This window comes from Haliotis asinina, chromosome 14 (assembly GCF_037392515.1).
Source record: "Haliotis asinina isolate JCU_RB_2024 chromosome 14, JCU_Hal_asi_v2, whole genome shotgun sequence".
Taxonomy (NCBI): Eukaryota; Metazoa; Mollusca; class Gastropoda; order Lepetellida; family Haliotidae; genus Haliotis; species Haliotis asinina.
In genome coordinates this window covers 20,261,207-20,277,874 of record NC_090293.1, presented here as the reverse complement: position 1 = coordinate 20,277,874, position 16,668 = coordinate 20,261,207, and the positions used below count along the sequence as shown (strand labels likewise).

The window sequence follows — 16,668 nt, the reverse complement described above, 5'->3', positions numbered from 1 at the left end:
CTCAATCATTATTATCAATTTTTTTTAGAATGACATTTGCTGTAGATCTGTATCAAGCAATGTCACATATGCATTCAGAGACAATTATGGACACAGATGGTACTATCCTTATTTTAAGTCACTTCACAATACTGACTGGAATGTTATCAAAATCTTTCCAGAAGGACAATAACGACTTTTGGGGAGTTTCCAGCACAAGTTAAATTGATTTTGTGTGTGGTCATTGAGTGTTCTCACTTGACCCAAGAGTTTAGTCACACTTGTAAAGGTGTATTACCTGGAAAATGGCAGACGTACACAGTTGTTGTGCTATGTTCAAATGAATTCAATCAAACTGCATCCCAACAAAATCAGTGTTTGATACATGGTTGTCACCTACATGCCATAAGTTGCAAACTCAGGGATCCTTGTTCTCAAGGACACATTCTACACCCATTTAAACCCCTGCTTTTTATTACTTGTCAAATAACTACTGATTTCTTATTAGATCCTAAACTCGACTTGAGATCCTCCTACTTTTAACATGATTACCTTAACTGATACACACCATACCACAGGTCTTTGAACTGGGCATACACACCCATTCCAGAAAATATTGCTCATACCTCAGACAAAACTACAGGAACTGAAGTATATGACTTAACTTCACTACATCCACAGTGTTCACGAACAGTGTCTGACCCTCTGCCAAATATGGCAGATTTGGCAATGGTCAGACAGAAGTCCCCAACCTGCTGTTCCCAGTGTCTGACTGAATATATTACAATGACTTTGTCTGAAGTTGTTATTTGTGGCATGTGACACTTATTCACTGTTCATAAATTTATGTTTATAATGTTTGTCCTTATATAATGTTAATAATTTCAATGCCAATGATGAGAAATGTTAAATCTGAAATGTGTGTTTAATTTTATTCTGTGGGTCCTCTGAATTTTCAGTGGGTCAGACAAACATCTGAAACTTACAGGACCCAAACACCTGTTGCTTTGAAACACCATTCGTAAACACTGCATCCATACATATTAAAGCTAGTACACTTCATTACACCCTACATAATAACACCCCCCTCTCCCCCCCCCCCCAAATCATACTGTTCCTAATATATACCCCATGTCACCGCAACCAATCTGTGACACACATTTCCAATGATGTCACCCTTCTCTGGTTTCTAACAGTTGCAATTTTCAACCACAGTCATCTGCCCCAACAGTCAACAAGCTGCCACAGAAGGACACAGTAGCTGCTAATATGTGGAGACGTCAGGACCCTTGGGTAATCAGCATTCTGCTAGATGGTACTGCACCAATTTCACCAGCCTGGATAGACAGCACTTGTGTACTTCCCACCAAAAGAGATGCTTACTTCCTGAATCTAATCGTGAGGAAAGGTCATACACTCAGCATGGAGGACATGAGAATTTGTTGAACAGCTATCAGTAAGAAAGGCCAAAGTGTCAATGTATGGTGGGTCACCTGCAGTGATGTCATTCAGGAACATTGTGTATGACTGTGAATGGTGGAAGGTAAAGTAAGGGAGGGTAAGGCAAGTGAGGTGAGGTGAGGTGAGGTGAGGTGAGGTGAGGTGAGGTGAGGTGAGGTGAGGTGAGGTGAGGTGAGGTGAGGAAGTGAAGCAGAGATGAAACAAAGGCCAGAAATGTAGACGCTAGAGAAGGAGGAGATGAATGAAAAGGAAAACATAAACAGTGACCGAAATAACGGCCTGCTCGACTGCCCATGGGTGGTAAATTTTGAGTCAGGCTGCCTGGAAATTCTATCCGCCAGCCCGATTGTCTGGCTGAAATTTTTAAGGTTGACCTACTTTCAGTTCACTCTCAGGACGATCATTCCATTTTAATTATCATGTCATATTTTGATTTAAGAAAGATGAATGAAAGCTTCGAGTATATTCCATAATTATACATGGACAACTCTTCAGCCAGTGAAGATAGCAATAGGACACTAAAACTGGCTGGTTTAGTAAGCTACGCTATGATTGGATATCTGTAGTCACATGGTTCAATAAGAACCAATCAAAGAGAGTGTTACTTACTTGTTTGTACTTGTTACAAAATGGTGGCGTTTTTAGTAAGTTAAAAGGTGGCCAGAAACCTTTCAAGATGGACAGGCAACATTTATGCACCACAAGCCCAGTTGTCAGGTTGAGCAGAAAAATTATTTCAATCACTGAACAGAAATGAATGTATCAACAGTAACATTTTGGTTTTTAGGTTGGACATTACCATACAAAACATATCAAGGTACCCAACTTAGTCATAGTCAACCACACCATCAAGACATCAGTGCCTAAGTCACCACACCATCAGGATTTCAGTGCATTCAGGCACTACATGACAGTACCCACTTAGTACCCCAAACCATAAATCACTTCATCAGGGTACTCAGAACATACGTCAATGAGACATACACCATCAGAATACACAAGTCATCGTAATGGCACTACACCAGATGCTAAAGACTATAAATAATCACCACTATGTCCCTAATAGTAGTTGGTCTTCCACCATGATTGCCCATGGATATAACATGCCATATTCTATTGACCGCATATTCCCCGAGTGGTCAACTTTTGCATCAGGCATGGCCAGAGCACTGACCATGAATTCTACATAGTGTCCCTGAAGAGGCCCACAATTTATTTGCTAACATTTATCCCAATCCAGCACCAGCTACCTCAGCAAGCATCAGTGTAATTCACAACTCTCATCCCTGGCACATTAATGCTAGAACACAAAACAGAAACGAACTTCATGATCATAGGTACTAATACCACAGAGCTCAAGCATAGTTGATATGATTTCCAATGATGGCAGTACCAAAACTCTCCCTGTTCCAAGTGAGACATGAAACATAGTAAATATTTAGATTGTCAGTACTGACATAATTCAATTCCTCATTGTCGCTATGTTCAGACAATCAAAGGTTATTACCATTCTGGCTTTTATTAGTGTATTAGTGTCTGCAGAATGTTATTAAGAGACAAGCAGTTGTCAGTATAGATCAATGGCAACATGATGACATCCTGCTGAATACCACATGATAGAGGCTGTTTTCTACATGATTACTTACACACAAGTCAATAACAGTGCAAAGTCAACCAATATTCGTCCATCTAAAAATGGCAGTTCTATCCATTACATCCACAATGAAATTGTGGACCAGCTCAGTTTGTGTAAGCCACATTCCACGCCATGACAGGTGCCTCAGTGTCTCTAGTCATCCTATATTCTGAGAACTGGCAGCACTGGTGACAAAAATACAAGCTGGGTATTAACAGATCTATTAGATGGATGACCTGGTATCTGAGCCAAGAGGACAGCATTATTAATCAAGAGGCACATCTCTTCACTGTAATTCTCCTGGGGTGGGAGTTACGAGAGGGAGCAAGACAAGTGGATGTTGTGTGGACCTGATGGGGAGAAATTTGAGAATGGTTTGGTGTAGGTGTGACAGCAAGGATAATGGGGGTGGGGACAAGAAGAGACAATTTGTTTTCTAGGGAGCCTGTCCAAGGTCAGTAGGTACAAAGGGATGATGGAGAGGGAAGGATATTTGATGAGGTGGACCTTTGTTTTGTGATTTGACATCTGAGTTAATGGATCATGGTTGTGAGCTTGGATATTTAAAACGATCAAGGCTGTGAGAATGGATATTTCAAACAATGAATCCAGGTTGTGAGGTGGGATATTTGGAAATATGGATCAAGGTTGTGAGGTTTGATGTTAAAATACAACACCAAATGGCCAAAGATTCATGAACCAAAAAGAAATAGTAACTGGACTTTGAGGTAGAACTTTCACCATAAATTCAAAAACAGATCAGTTGACGTACTGACTTTTCACTGACAGCAATTTCTTAGAAGCACAGAAATAAAACAGTTTAACATATAGCAGAGATCAACAATGTTCAATTCATGTGGAATCTGAAATATATCTACACCCTTCAAAGCAATATAGTGATGACTGGCAGTAAGAAGCATCTGCAACACATGGCTGCCAAACAGAGGGCTGGGAATACAACTCCATAACACTCTACAGCACAGTGTCCTGAAAATTGGTCCCTGACTGATCAGCAGTAGGAAGCAAGTGGAAGTATGCTTAGTTTACATAAACCTGATGCCTCATCGGGTGTACGGCAGCCCTGAGTCACAGAGTCTTTTGGGGAAACATGTCCCACACAAATGCAACCCAGTTATTTGCAGTCAGATTGTTAGAGAACAGAAAATTGCTTGAAAGGTAATGTTTTCATTATCTTCAAATCCCAGAGTACCATTCCCTAAACGTACTTCTAATTACCCCCACTTGGCAGCACAAAGTGGTCATATGTTTCCAACCAAGAGGGAACAAAGTGTGTCTCACGTTGACCATGACCATCCACTTCGTACACTCACACGATTTTACATGACTGGGTTTAAAATAGCAATATTCAATATTGCAGGGTTTGTTTGTTGTTGAATGCCACACTTTGCAATATTCTGTCGCCAGTCTGTAACTAATCTAGTCTGGGCCAAACAATAAGGTGATCAACAGCATAAGCACTGATCTATGCAACTGACATGCAATGATAATAAAGTCAGTTTGCTTGACCACCCGATCCTGTTAGACCAATTCTAACCCCTATCTTCATGGGTAAATGACAGGGGACATATGGGTAGGTATCATACAGTGTCTAAGGACATGAACATTGGTCAATGGAGCATGCTTTTAACAACACACAAACCTGCAAAGGAAAATCCTTTGAGGTGAAAAGAATAATGTTGCTTTGTATTTCAGCACAACCAATAGTAGTGGAGAAGCCTACCACTCCAGAGCATATGAAACCATGTAGGCAAATTTGCCAGGGTTTACAAACCGTACATCCCATCAAATCTGTCACTACATGGGATGTAAGAAAGACCTTGACCTTAGATGAAATGTGGCCTCCAATCGGCTGTTCGCTCAGAAATTTTAGAGTTGACGTACAATTATGCCTATATCAAAGTAATAAAATTGTTGCCATTTCTTATCTGTTTGTGTCAAAAAATAGCCAAAAAATAAAATGTTTCTCTATTTCACTTGTCGCCTAGGAAAACCTCAAATTGGATCATTTTTTTACGATAAACTAAGCCATCCTGATTTATCTCCCATTATGACTGTTGAAGAAATAGCATGGTGAAACATTCTGCATATCACTCTGCCAAATGTTGAATGTTGCTGCTTAAAGATAAGCTACATCAAAAGATCTTAAGGGTAATAAATTCGTCACATGGTGTTTTGAAAGGGTGTACACCACTGTGAGACCGTTGTAAATTCCGGTTTTCCTGAGGCACAGAAAGCCTTACAAGGGTCTCACAGTCCTGCACACGCTTTCAAAACATCATGTAACTAATAATGGCCTTACGTTGCTATCTGACAGGTGCTGAAGCCACATGGCCTTACACACTAATCACAGTTGCTATCTGACTGGTAGTCGAGCCACATGGCCTTACACACTAATTACAGTTGCTATCTGACAGGTAGTCAAGCCACTACCCCAGTCAGAAAGTGGTCCCATAACAGAGGCAAGTAAAACAATGTGCTACAAGACTAACCAATACACAGTTATTCTACACATGGTATGTAATGATGAAATATTCATTTATGCACCCCAATGCCCCAAACTTACGGCACAATTTAACCCAGTTTTTCTACACATACAAATCAGTTGCTATTTGACTGGTGCTAAAACCACACCACCTTAAAACAGCTGTCAGTTGCTAGCTGGGGGTGAGTGAGTGAGTTTAGGTTTACGTCGCACTCAGCAATATTCCAGCTATATGGCGGCGGTCTGAAAATAATTGAGTCTGGAGCAGACAATCCAGTGATCAACAACATGAGCATCGATCTGCGCAATTGGGAACCGATGACATGAGTCAACAAAGTCAGAGAACCTGACCACCCTATCCTGTTAGTCGCCTCTCATGACAAGCATAGTCGCCTTTTATGGCAAGCATGGGTTGCTGAATTCTCATGTTCAAGCCACAGGGCCTTACATACAAATCTCTATGAATATGTGACTGGTAGTCAAGCCACATGGCCTTTTATACAGCCTAACTTAGCCAACTTAACAGTCACACTACATGGCCTCAGTTATATCTTACGACCAGGTGTCAATATTGAATCGACATCAAGTTTCTACAAATTCTTTCTGAAAATCGATCAGATGTTCCTGACAGACTTGCACGACACCATATCATACGATGAAAAGAAAAAGCATTGACCTTTGAGACCAGTTCCAATCATTTATTCTAACAGGACTGCAGTGCAACAATCACCAAAGTTGGCAATCCGGACAAAACACTGCACATGCTGACATTAATCAGATGAGCATACTGTGCATCTGAGGAAGTCATGAGGCCCTTGAAGGTTGAATGCAGATAACCTCTAAAGTCTAACATTCACACTTGTAAGAAGAACTCACTGGGTTTTCTCCCCTACTTTTGTCTGTTGTTTTATGCAAGAGGGAGCAAAATTAGGGATTTACACAGGGCCTGTGAAAAGTTAAAGACTGAGAGAGTGCATGATTTTACAATTTCTTTCAGCAATATATTATGAAATGGGGACACCAATTGTATCCATGTAGGTATTTAAACATCATGCTCTGTGATGGTTTGTACATGCTTTTAATCCATACAAATAACTTCAAACTTAACTCCTTAGCCACAGCCAGTGAGTCTGACTAGTCACTAAATTATGTTCTTCTATTCATCAGTACAGGCTGTTCGCACCAGACAATCAACATTCATCCACTGTTCCAACAGTCTGACTGCAGCCTAAAAGCACAATGTTGCAGTGGACGAGACTTTGTCAACTGATGAGGCCAGCCTCTTGTTTACTTGTTTGATGAAGCCAGCCCCTTGATCACTTGTTTCATCATAACAATCTCACAACTGTTTTCCTGGACCACGTTTCACAAGGCTCAGATCTCGTAACTTTCCTTGCAACATTACTACTTCCTACATTGTAACACTGGCCTACGACAGTTGTAGCTCTATGAGAGCTTTGTGAAACAGGGCACTGATCTCCATGCACCCTGCTTGCTTCATTCGAGAAGATATATCACAACTTCTGGACATAAATATCCAATAGGAAGTCCTTCCATACTTGTCATGGGATAGACTACAATATCCATGCTATTTAGTACTAGGCTGGCATGTAAAGTGTCTGACAAAACATTGTAAACCGAAAGTCACTGTGTTCTGTAATCTGATTGGTTGGAAAACATGATCAAATGGTATTAGATTCCTGGAAACTGCAAGACTATTCACTGCGTATTGACACTTAAACAATTGTTTTGTTGTGTCATCAACAGTGGTGACGTCATTCAAATCATATTGTGACGTAAAGTTAGAATGACGTCACAAATGAGCAACTCCAGATGCTACCATGGGAACCAGCTGAAACGGCCAGCTGATAACACTTCACTGCTGTACTCATACTTGATGTAAACGAGTGCAGACAGTAAAACCCCCTTTGTTTACTTTTTTGTTTACAATGTCGATAAACACCATGTGTTGGCCAATTTCCCTGTGTTATTGAGTATTTGAAGCACAGGGAATATTTCATTTGAAACCCTTTCTGCCTCCATCAGTTCCAAATGCATTCCCGTGCTTCAAATACTCAATAACACCCAGAAATTGGCCAACACATCATGTTTATCTCCTAAATGGGAAAGGGGCACACAACATCTGAATCTGCCTTTGGATAAGTGGCCCTGAACAGCTAACAGGTCATAGATCAGGTGGACTAGTTTCTAAACGTTTTTGAATCCTCAGCAGTTTTTAATATCCACCACATAGAGGTCCAAGGAGACCAACCTCGGATATCTAGTGCTAATACTCCAAAAGGGGTCCAATGAGACCAACCCTGGATATCTTGTGTTAATGCTCTCCAACCAGATGGGGTATGATGAGACTAAATATTGGTATCACTATGCAGTGCTAATGCTCTCTAACCAGGAAGGTTCTTATGAGACCAACCTTGGGTACCTCAAGCACATACTCTCCAACCAGATGGGGTATGATGAGACTAAATATTGGTATCACTATGCAGTGCTAATACTTTCTAACCAGGAAGGTTCTTATGAGACCAACCTTGGGTACCTGAGGCACATACTCTCCAACCAGATGGGGTCTGGTAAGTCCAATACTGAGTATCTTGTGTCAAGAGTAGACAAGAAGACAAAGTCATCAATATCCTCTTCCCAGGTTGTAATATCTGCAATCATCATTTCCTCACTCATCAACATTCAAATGATACGTGTGTGTGAAACCAAATGAAAAATATCGTTCAAGTCTAAGCTTTAAGTGTGAATGTTTCCCTAACAAGATTGAAACTGCAACCTAAAGATCTGTAGGCAAACACTCTACCACACAACCACCAGGCTGACGAAAGAAGTGGGTTTGAATCTGTTTATAGTTACTGTCATTAAATTGATTTTATGTATGCTTAAAGGTCACATGCCACATAAAGCACAACTTTGCAGATTCCGATACCTTTCGGCATGCACTTACTGAAACAAGTCATCAAATATGCCAATTCAACGTAGAAAGTTGAAAAAAAAAACATGATTAAAAAAAAAGCCCGCGAAATCAGAGTTCAAACGATTCACTAAATTTCCCTCAGCACTTGGGGGAAAAAGTGGTTTCAACAGCTGTGCTGTGCTGCGCTGCGTCCATAACGCATGCGCAGTGAATAGGTTCGCGGAGCTTGAAACAGTATGCATGCCTGGAGTATGAGGTCGTGAGTAGTAGTCTAATCTTGGTTGTGTACACAAACAAGTAAATAATCAACTCGTTACGTAAAAAAACTTGTTTATTGTGGTAAGCAGTCTCTGTCACAGAGAAAGCTCAGTGTCTGGTTTATTCACACCTATATGTCTGCCTGCCTGTCTGCTAAAGACAACATGCTTTACACAGCTTCAATCATTGACCACGTGCAATCTGAACTTAACACCTATCAGACTATACGACATAAAGAAAATAAATTGATTTATGACTCGTGCACCCGAGTCCCAACTCGGCCACATTATGTAATTAGGCATGTGTGATACACATGACATGTTGTTATGTTTGTGGGTTTGCAAACAAACTACATTCATTTCTTTCGGATGATTGGATCTGATGGAAACTTTTGTTATCCATAAAGAATCTTACTTTCTTGTGACTGGCTATACTTCTAAAATCCCCATCAAACAGATCATCTTTCTGTACACACAATGAACCCTCAGCATATCAGCAAATGAAACAGCCAATTGGAAGCCATTGTTACACTTGAGTGCACATCCACCTGCTATGACTGGGTTTGGTCTCCCGAGGGCTTCGTTTCGGGGGAAGTAAGCCCAAGTACAAAATATTGCACTTTTAAATCGCGATTGTATGCTTATAATTTTGTTTATTTGTTTTCTTAAAAGCAGCAATGTATCTTATATGTCATGAATAAGTGATAAATGTGCTTTAATTATGTTTGATTTTTTGGTTGCATGTGACTTTTAAGTTATTGTTATGTAACTTCATTAAATGATTATATCCATTGTAATTATCCATCACTGACTGTATATATGTTAGATAAAACACTTCTCATCAGTTGTGGTAGACAATGTAAAATCATTCGGTTTTACATTGTCTACCAAAACGTTGGAGGCATGTTTTCTTCTATAATTAATGCCCGTCTCCTCCTCCTCTTTCCTTGGCCACCCCATAACAAGTATTGGGTATAGTACAAACAAGATTCTGTCGTGTCCTGAAAAGCCACGTCATTCAACAGCTCAAGATATACACACTGAACAGAAATGAGTGAGACTAAATGATGATACTAGCTATTTCACAGCAAGATCAGTGATTACAAATAAATGATTCACTACGCAAACAAAATTTCAACTGATCAGTGGGGCACACCTCCATGAGATAATAGGAGGCATACCGATGTGAGTTGCTGTAGTATTCATATACATTTCCTGGGATAGATTGTCTTGTTTATAGGTTTGTCTAAACTTGCAATCGTGAAACTTGTTTTGAAAAATGAAAGATCTATGTTTTCACAATCTACTGCCATTTAATTTTGCCACCTGCTTTGCTTATTTTCCGAGATACAACTTGTTTTCACAGACGATTCTGTCAAAATTGCTTGTCAAAATGGTTATAAATCGTTCTGTTACAAACAGTGTTATGCAAAATCATTTTGGTCATGAATCAAAAACATACTTAACTGTGATGAAGGAGGTAGTTTTGATGTTTTCACTTGATGAAAACAAACCATAAGCTGAACTTTAGGCCGAGATGCACAAGTCAAAAAATGGCAGCACACTGTCAGGAACATCCGCCAGTCTGAGAATAAATGCTATTTTGGATAGTTTTCATTGAGTTACAAAATCTAAACTACTTTCTCCTGGTAGCAAAATGTGTATTTGATTGATAGACAATAGGATTTTGCATGACACTGCCTATAACATAACAATTTCACTCTTGGAAGCAAAGTGGATGCCAATGTAATACTACTTACAATATTATTGTCATTTTGAGCAAAACCTCTATCACTTCTGAGGATGAAATTCTTATGTTACAAGTTGTGTCATGCAAAACCCTTTCGGTTATCAATCATTTACAAGCAAGTAGTTTTGATTTTATAACTGTATGAAAAAAAAATCTTAAAAGTATCTTCTATCTTGGAAGCAAGGTATTTGTCGAACCACTCGATTTAATATGTACTGGCTTTCACAGTGCTCACTTCACATTCAAAAACAACATATCTTGCATGAACTGAGGGGTCCCATGGAAATCTGTCCTTGGTGACATCTTCACCCGACACCTGGGAGCATTTGACGGTAACGATTCGGCATGTCTTTGTACACGTCAAGAAATTCGCAAATTAATGCACTTGTTACACATTTTGTATACAACTAACTGAAAATACTTCCTCACATGAGGTAACCGCAGGGCTCTGGCGACAGAGTTACGTAACCTGGGCCCACTTGCACAAAGCAATCTCAGCGCTACAATGATTGTAACTCCCATTCTCCTTAGAGCTACAATGGTTGTAACTCCCATTCTCCAACATAGGCTTAATATAGTTGTAGCGCTAAGATTGCTTTGTGCAAGTTCGTTGGTGGGCAAGAGTGAAGGAGGCAACTTTTTGGCAACTTTTAACTGCTCAGCTATTTCAAAGAAAAAATAGGTGTTCCACTTTCTTTCATATACAATGGCTAAAAGAGCACCAAAAATGTGAGTTTATTCGTTCTTTAAATCAACTGATGATAGCCCATACCTATCTAAGACAACTCCATGGGATATAAGTCCGCCTTTCAATAACCATCAGGCTTCCGCCCTTGATGCCAGGTCACTCCCATCATGTCTGACAAACGCAGCAACATTAAGCAGATCACTGTACTCAAACCACAATGTCATCTAATTAATACATCCTGATTATCATGGGATGACAAAACTGCCCAGGTTCTCCAAGGTTAAAAGCAACAGCTTGGGACATCTGAAAGCCGATAAGGAAATTACTGCAGGCCAAAGACATTAGCATGGTGAGGATAACGCTGAGAGAAGTACATCGGTAATTAATTGCTAATTCCATCACACACAATCTTTGTCAGGAGCAGGAGGAGTCTGACTACATCCAACTCATAAGGTAATCTCTTAGGGAATGTCACTTTATTAAATGACACAGTCTCATGTGAAATCTTGATCTTCTTTGGTTATAATGGGATCTGGATATATTAGCAGAGAAAAGAGCCATGATGAATGAAGGCCACATTAAGTCTATTAACACCCAAGTGTTCAGGGTGATACCAGTTGGGTAGGACAGCTGTTGTCCTCACTGACTTCCAGTGATCCATTCACTGTTGTTTCGCCTTTACAACAATGGAACCTATTTCCCATTATGATTTCAAAATACAATTGTATGACAGTGTGAAAACATACTGGAGTGACCACTACAGTAAACAATGCTGAGATGTAATATTCAGACAACAAATGTGACTCTTTACAAGACAATGTAAGGGATTTATGGGTGGGTGAGTTTAAAAACTTTTTCTCGAGGGCAATATTTCAGCCACAACATGACTGAAAACTGAATACTAAACATATTTTAGAATAAATAGGAAGCATGTTACTGATGGACAATACAATAATTAGAATATCAAAACTGGTTGACATCAGGACTTATGCATCTATTTACTTCCTCTCATCTACAACTAAGATTCGTTACAAGGCATCATTACAGAGAAACTGATCAGTGTTACTATAATACTAATAAATTACAAAATTCATATCAATCATACTCTTTACAACAAAACAACCCAGAAATAACTGATTTAATTTCTGAACTCATGTCATGCTATTTCTGGTCTTGCATGATAACAGTAATGATTTTACATCAGGACATTAATCAGAACTCATTGTCGGTGAGTACTGTGTGCACACTCCTCAACCAAGCAATATTTTTAGGAGATGCACACCATACACAAGAAAATACAGCGCTTGTCAGTTCATGAATTTAATTTCATTTGCACCAAAATATTCTAACAGTGAGTTTAATTTTATGCCACATTTATAAATATTTCAGCAATATCACTATGGGAGACACAATTTTACCCATGTGGAGAATTAAACCCCGGTCTCAGGGGTGATGAGCGAACACATTAACCATTAGCCCATCATCCACATATTCTTGGCAACACAACTGTAAATCCAGTAATACTGAACTCAAACCATACTAGTAAAGTGAAAAATACAATACCCTGAATATTTGAAATCTATATTTTTAAATGCTGGATGCAAATAAGTGTAAAAAGAATAATTCTTTTGGAGAAAATGCTTTTTGGACTGATCTAGATTTGATGTTAAAGCTTTCATATAAGTTTGGTCTGACAAACAACATGCTTCAACAAAGCCTGTTAGCATGCAATCCAAAGCAATATAATTGATTCCTGAGGTCAGACACTGTCCGGTCAAAATCTAAACAAACTCCTTGTCATGAAGAACTTTGCCAGCTTTGTGGTAACATCAAAAACATCTACATCACAACTGAACATGTGTAATTGAGAGAAGGTGCAAGAAAACATAGCTTGATAAATCAATACCTTGCACTTTGCAGGAGAAAATGTCACCCCCCCACCCCACCCCCCACTTGGGATGAAAGAGAGTGATGTTCACTTCACAGCTGATACAAAAAGCCTGCAATCTTCAGTGGGAAAAAGGTTGTAAATAGCAGTATCAACACAGTGAGAAGGCTGGACGTTAGCTTGGCAGCACTGCAGAAAATGACTGATTTCTTCAAAACCTGTGAAATTCTAGGCATGAGATTAAAGTTAGCTGAAACTTATTTGAATGATTTTTTCCCACTTATTTCAATGAATGGTCACACTTCAAGATTTAATCGCAACAATTTCTGTGTACACTGTTCATGAATGTGAAATACTTTTTCCAACAGGATCCAAGAAGGCCAATTATGAAAGGGACCAATTTAATGTTTAATGAGATAAAACCTATAACACTTTAAAATCAATACATGTTATGTTGTGAATTTAAGCATCGCAAGAATATGTTTTTTTATTTTCTGAAATCTACAACACAAACTGCAATGTTTTCAGTTTTAAGTAGTCTTTTCTGAGTTTACATCCATACGTCTGTCTACAAGGAGAATCAATAAATGCTCACACTGAAAAACACTAATCGAACACCAAACATTTTCAAAAACATGGAACTAAATTATATTTCAAAATCGATGCCAAGCAGAAATTCAAATTAATTTCTTTCTCTCAAACTACAAATAATAATTTTACATTTACGATGTTATGAGTCATTTTGTAAAGGAGTATCACTGATCCCACAAAACAAATAATTTGACGTAACTTTGGATGCACCTCAAAACAAATTTCCGCAAAGAATAATGCAGTTACTGTTACTGTAACAGGTTATTAGTTACAAAACCACACACCTCTCCTCGAGCATGTCTTATGATTCACCATGCAAACTACTTTCAAAAACAATTGATAATGCATAAATATTTGGCCATTAACGCTCCAGTTTAGTAGAAAAACACTTCAAACTGTTTGATGGTGAGGGCTTGGTGTTGTCATCGTTTTCACTGACTCTACATCAGGATCCTGTGAGCTGACAGATAAAGTGATGAAAGAACCGGACTATTTCATGTGAGAAATATTCAGAAAGAAGTTTCAGTTGAATCTGTTACTGTCCAATAATCAGTGGCATTAAAGGTCATCCAAAAAACAATAACACAACTGATAATATATTTATGCTACAATGTTTAATACAGAAATACCTATCAGGGCGAGAAAGTCGATTCTATTGTTTGTTTCTGGTGTTAAGAAAGCATTCTAATAATAGAAAACTTCTCTGGTATTCGCTGTTAGAAAGAATGATATTCATGGATGAATTCCTAATGTGCTGAAGAATCTATACTTAAAAATAATGTCTGCTGTCCGAATAACCACACCTCTGTGTCCAAATACTTTCATTGTCTTAGAGGAGTTAGACAAGGATGTGTCCTGGGTCCCTTTTCATTCACAATGTTTTTATCAGAATTACAAGTAATGCTAGAAAATGCAGAAATTAGAGGAATTTTTGTTGGATCTGAATTTTTAGAATTATTACTTTACGCTGATGATTTAGGAGATAAACATACTGTGTTGGAAAATCAGAGGTATATAATGAGATTATCACAGCTTTAAATTTGATTTAAAACCGGACACGTAGCATGAGGTTTTAAATACAAAATTTAGAGCTATTATAATTTCATCATATACATCTGATTTTAAAACACAGTATGTTTATCTCCATTCTACTATAACCGTGTTATTCAGATTTTAAACAAACACATAATGTGTTGGAAAATCAGAGGTATATAACGTGATTATATACCTCTGAATGACTTTGATTAACCAATCACAATCCAGTATTCACCGAAGTCATGGTAGAATAGTGTATTTTTAACGACTCTGTTATTAAACTTCAAAGAAAAATTGACATTTTAAAAGACTCCTGTACAATGTGGGGATTACAAGTTAACATGGATAAAACAGAAAGATTGGTTTTTCAAAACGGAGGTAGATTACATCACTGTGAAAAATGGTTTCTTCAAGGAATACAGTTAAAGACTTCTACATTCTACAGCTATCTTGGCATTCTCTTCTCTACTCGTATGTCATGGACTAAATGTACAGAGACATTATTGATCAAAGCAAACATGGCATTTTCTTTAAAGGTCACATGCAACCAAAAAATCAAACATAATTAAAATACAATTATCGCTTATTCATGACATATAATATGCACTGCTGCTTTTAAAAAAACAAATAAACAAAATTATAAGTGCGCAATCGCGATTCAAAAGTGCAATATTTTGTGCTTGGGCTTACTTCCCCCTAAACAAAGCCCTCGGGAAACCGAACCAAGTCATAGCAGGTGGACTTTCATTTAAATGTAACAATGGTTTCCGATTGGCTGGTTCATTTGTTGAAACATTTTGGACTCACTGTGTGTACAGAAGATGATGTTTGATGGGCATTTTAGAAGTATGGCGAGTCACAAGAAAGTAAGATTCTTTATGGATAACAACTTTTATTGTGCTTGGTGCGTCGTTTCAGTACGGATTCATATATCATTAACAAAATCATATACACTAGAAGTTGTTATCCATAAAGAATGTATATAAGAGATGTAGGGTTTCGTAAATACATGTTCTCTGAATTTGTGTTCGGTTCAATAAAAAATCCTCTCAGTAGAGATGGTGAACTACTGTGTGGCTGGAAACTGTCATTCTTCCAAGTAGAAAGCAGAACTTGAAACTGACAAGAGTTTGCACCAGTTTCCGTCAGATCCAGTCATCCGAGAAAAATGGATGCAGTTTGTTTGCAATGTAAAAAACATGTCATGTGTACAAGTATCACACCCGCTTCATTACATAATGTTGCAGCGACAAGACTCGGGTGCACGAGTCATAAATCAATTTATTTTAAGTTCAAATTGCATGTGGTCAATGACTGAAGCTGCGTATTGCATATTGTCTTTAGCAGACAGGTGGGCAGGCGTATAGGTGTCAAAAAAAACCAGACATTGAGCTTTCTCTGTGACAGAGACTGCTTACCACAAGGTTTTTTTTATGTAACGAGTAGATTATTTACTTGTTTGTGTGCACAACCAAGATTAGACTACTACTCACGACCTCATACTCCGGGCATGCATACTGTTTCAAGCTCCGCAAACCTATTCACTGCCCATGCGTTATAGGCGCAGCACAGCACAGCTGTTGAAACCACTTTTTCCCCCGAGTGCTGAGGTAAATTTAGTGAACTCTGATTTCGCAGCCTTTTTTTCATCGTGTTTTTTCTCCCAACTTTCTATGTTGAATTAGCATTTTTGATGACTTGTTTCAGTAAGTGCATGCCGAAAGGTATCGGAATCTGAAAAGTTGTGTTTTACGTTGCATGTGACCTTTAATGTAGTTTATCTGCATGTATCCAAATATTCCAGTTAATATTCTTTTTAAAGGGGCACTGATGCGGAGCGAATAAGTTTTCTCGCCAACGGTTGAATTAAGAAACCAAACCGCAAATTGGTCAGCGCCCGCTCCTTCGACCGTGACGGACAAAGGAACTGGGCTCCTGTCCA

At 38.6% G+C, this 16,668-nt stretch overlaps 1 protein-coding gene across 1 annotated transcript in view; it reads right to left on the bottom strand.

The window, feature by feature from the left end:
* LOC137261204 (inactive phospholipase C-like protein 2) overlaps window positions 1-16,668 on the bottom strand; it is a 205,499-nt gene that overhangs the window by 87,381 nt on the left and 101,450 nt on the right. The gene's annotated exons all lie outside the window — the stretch shown is intronic.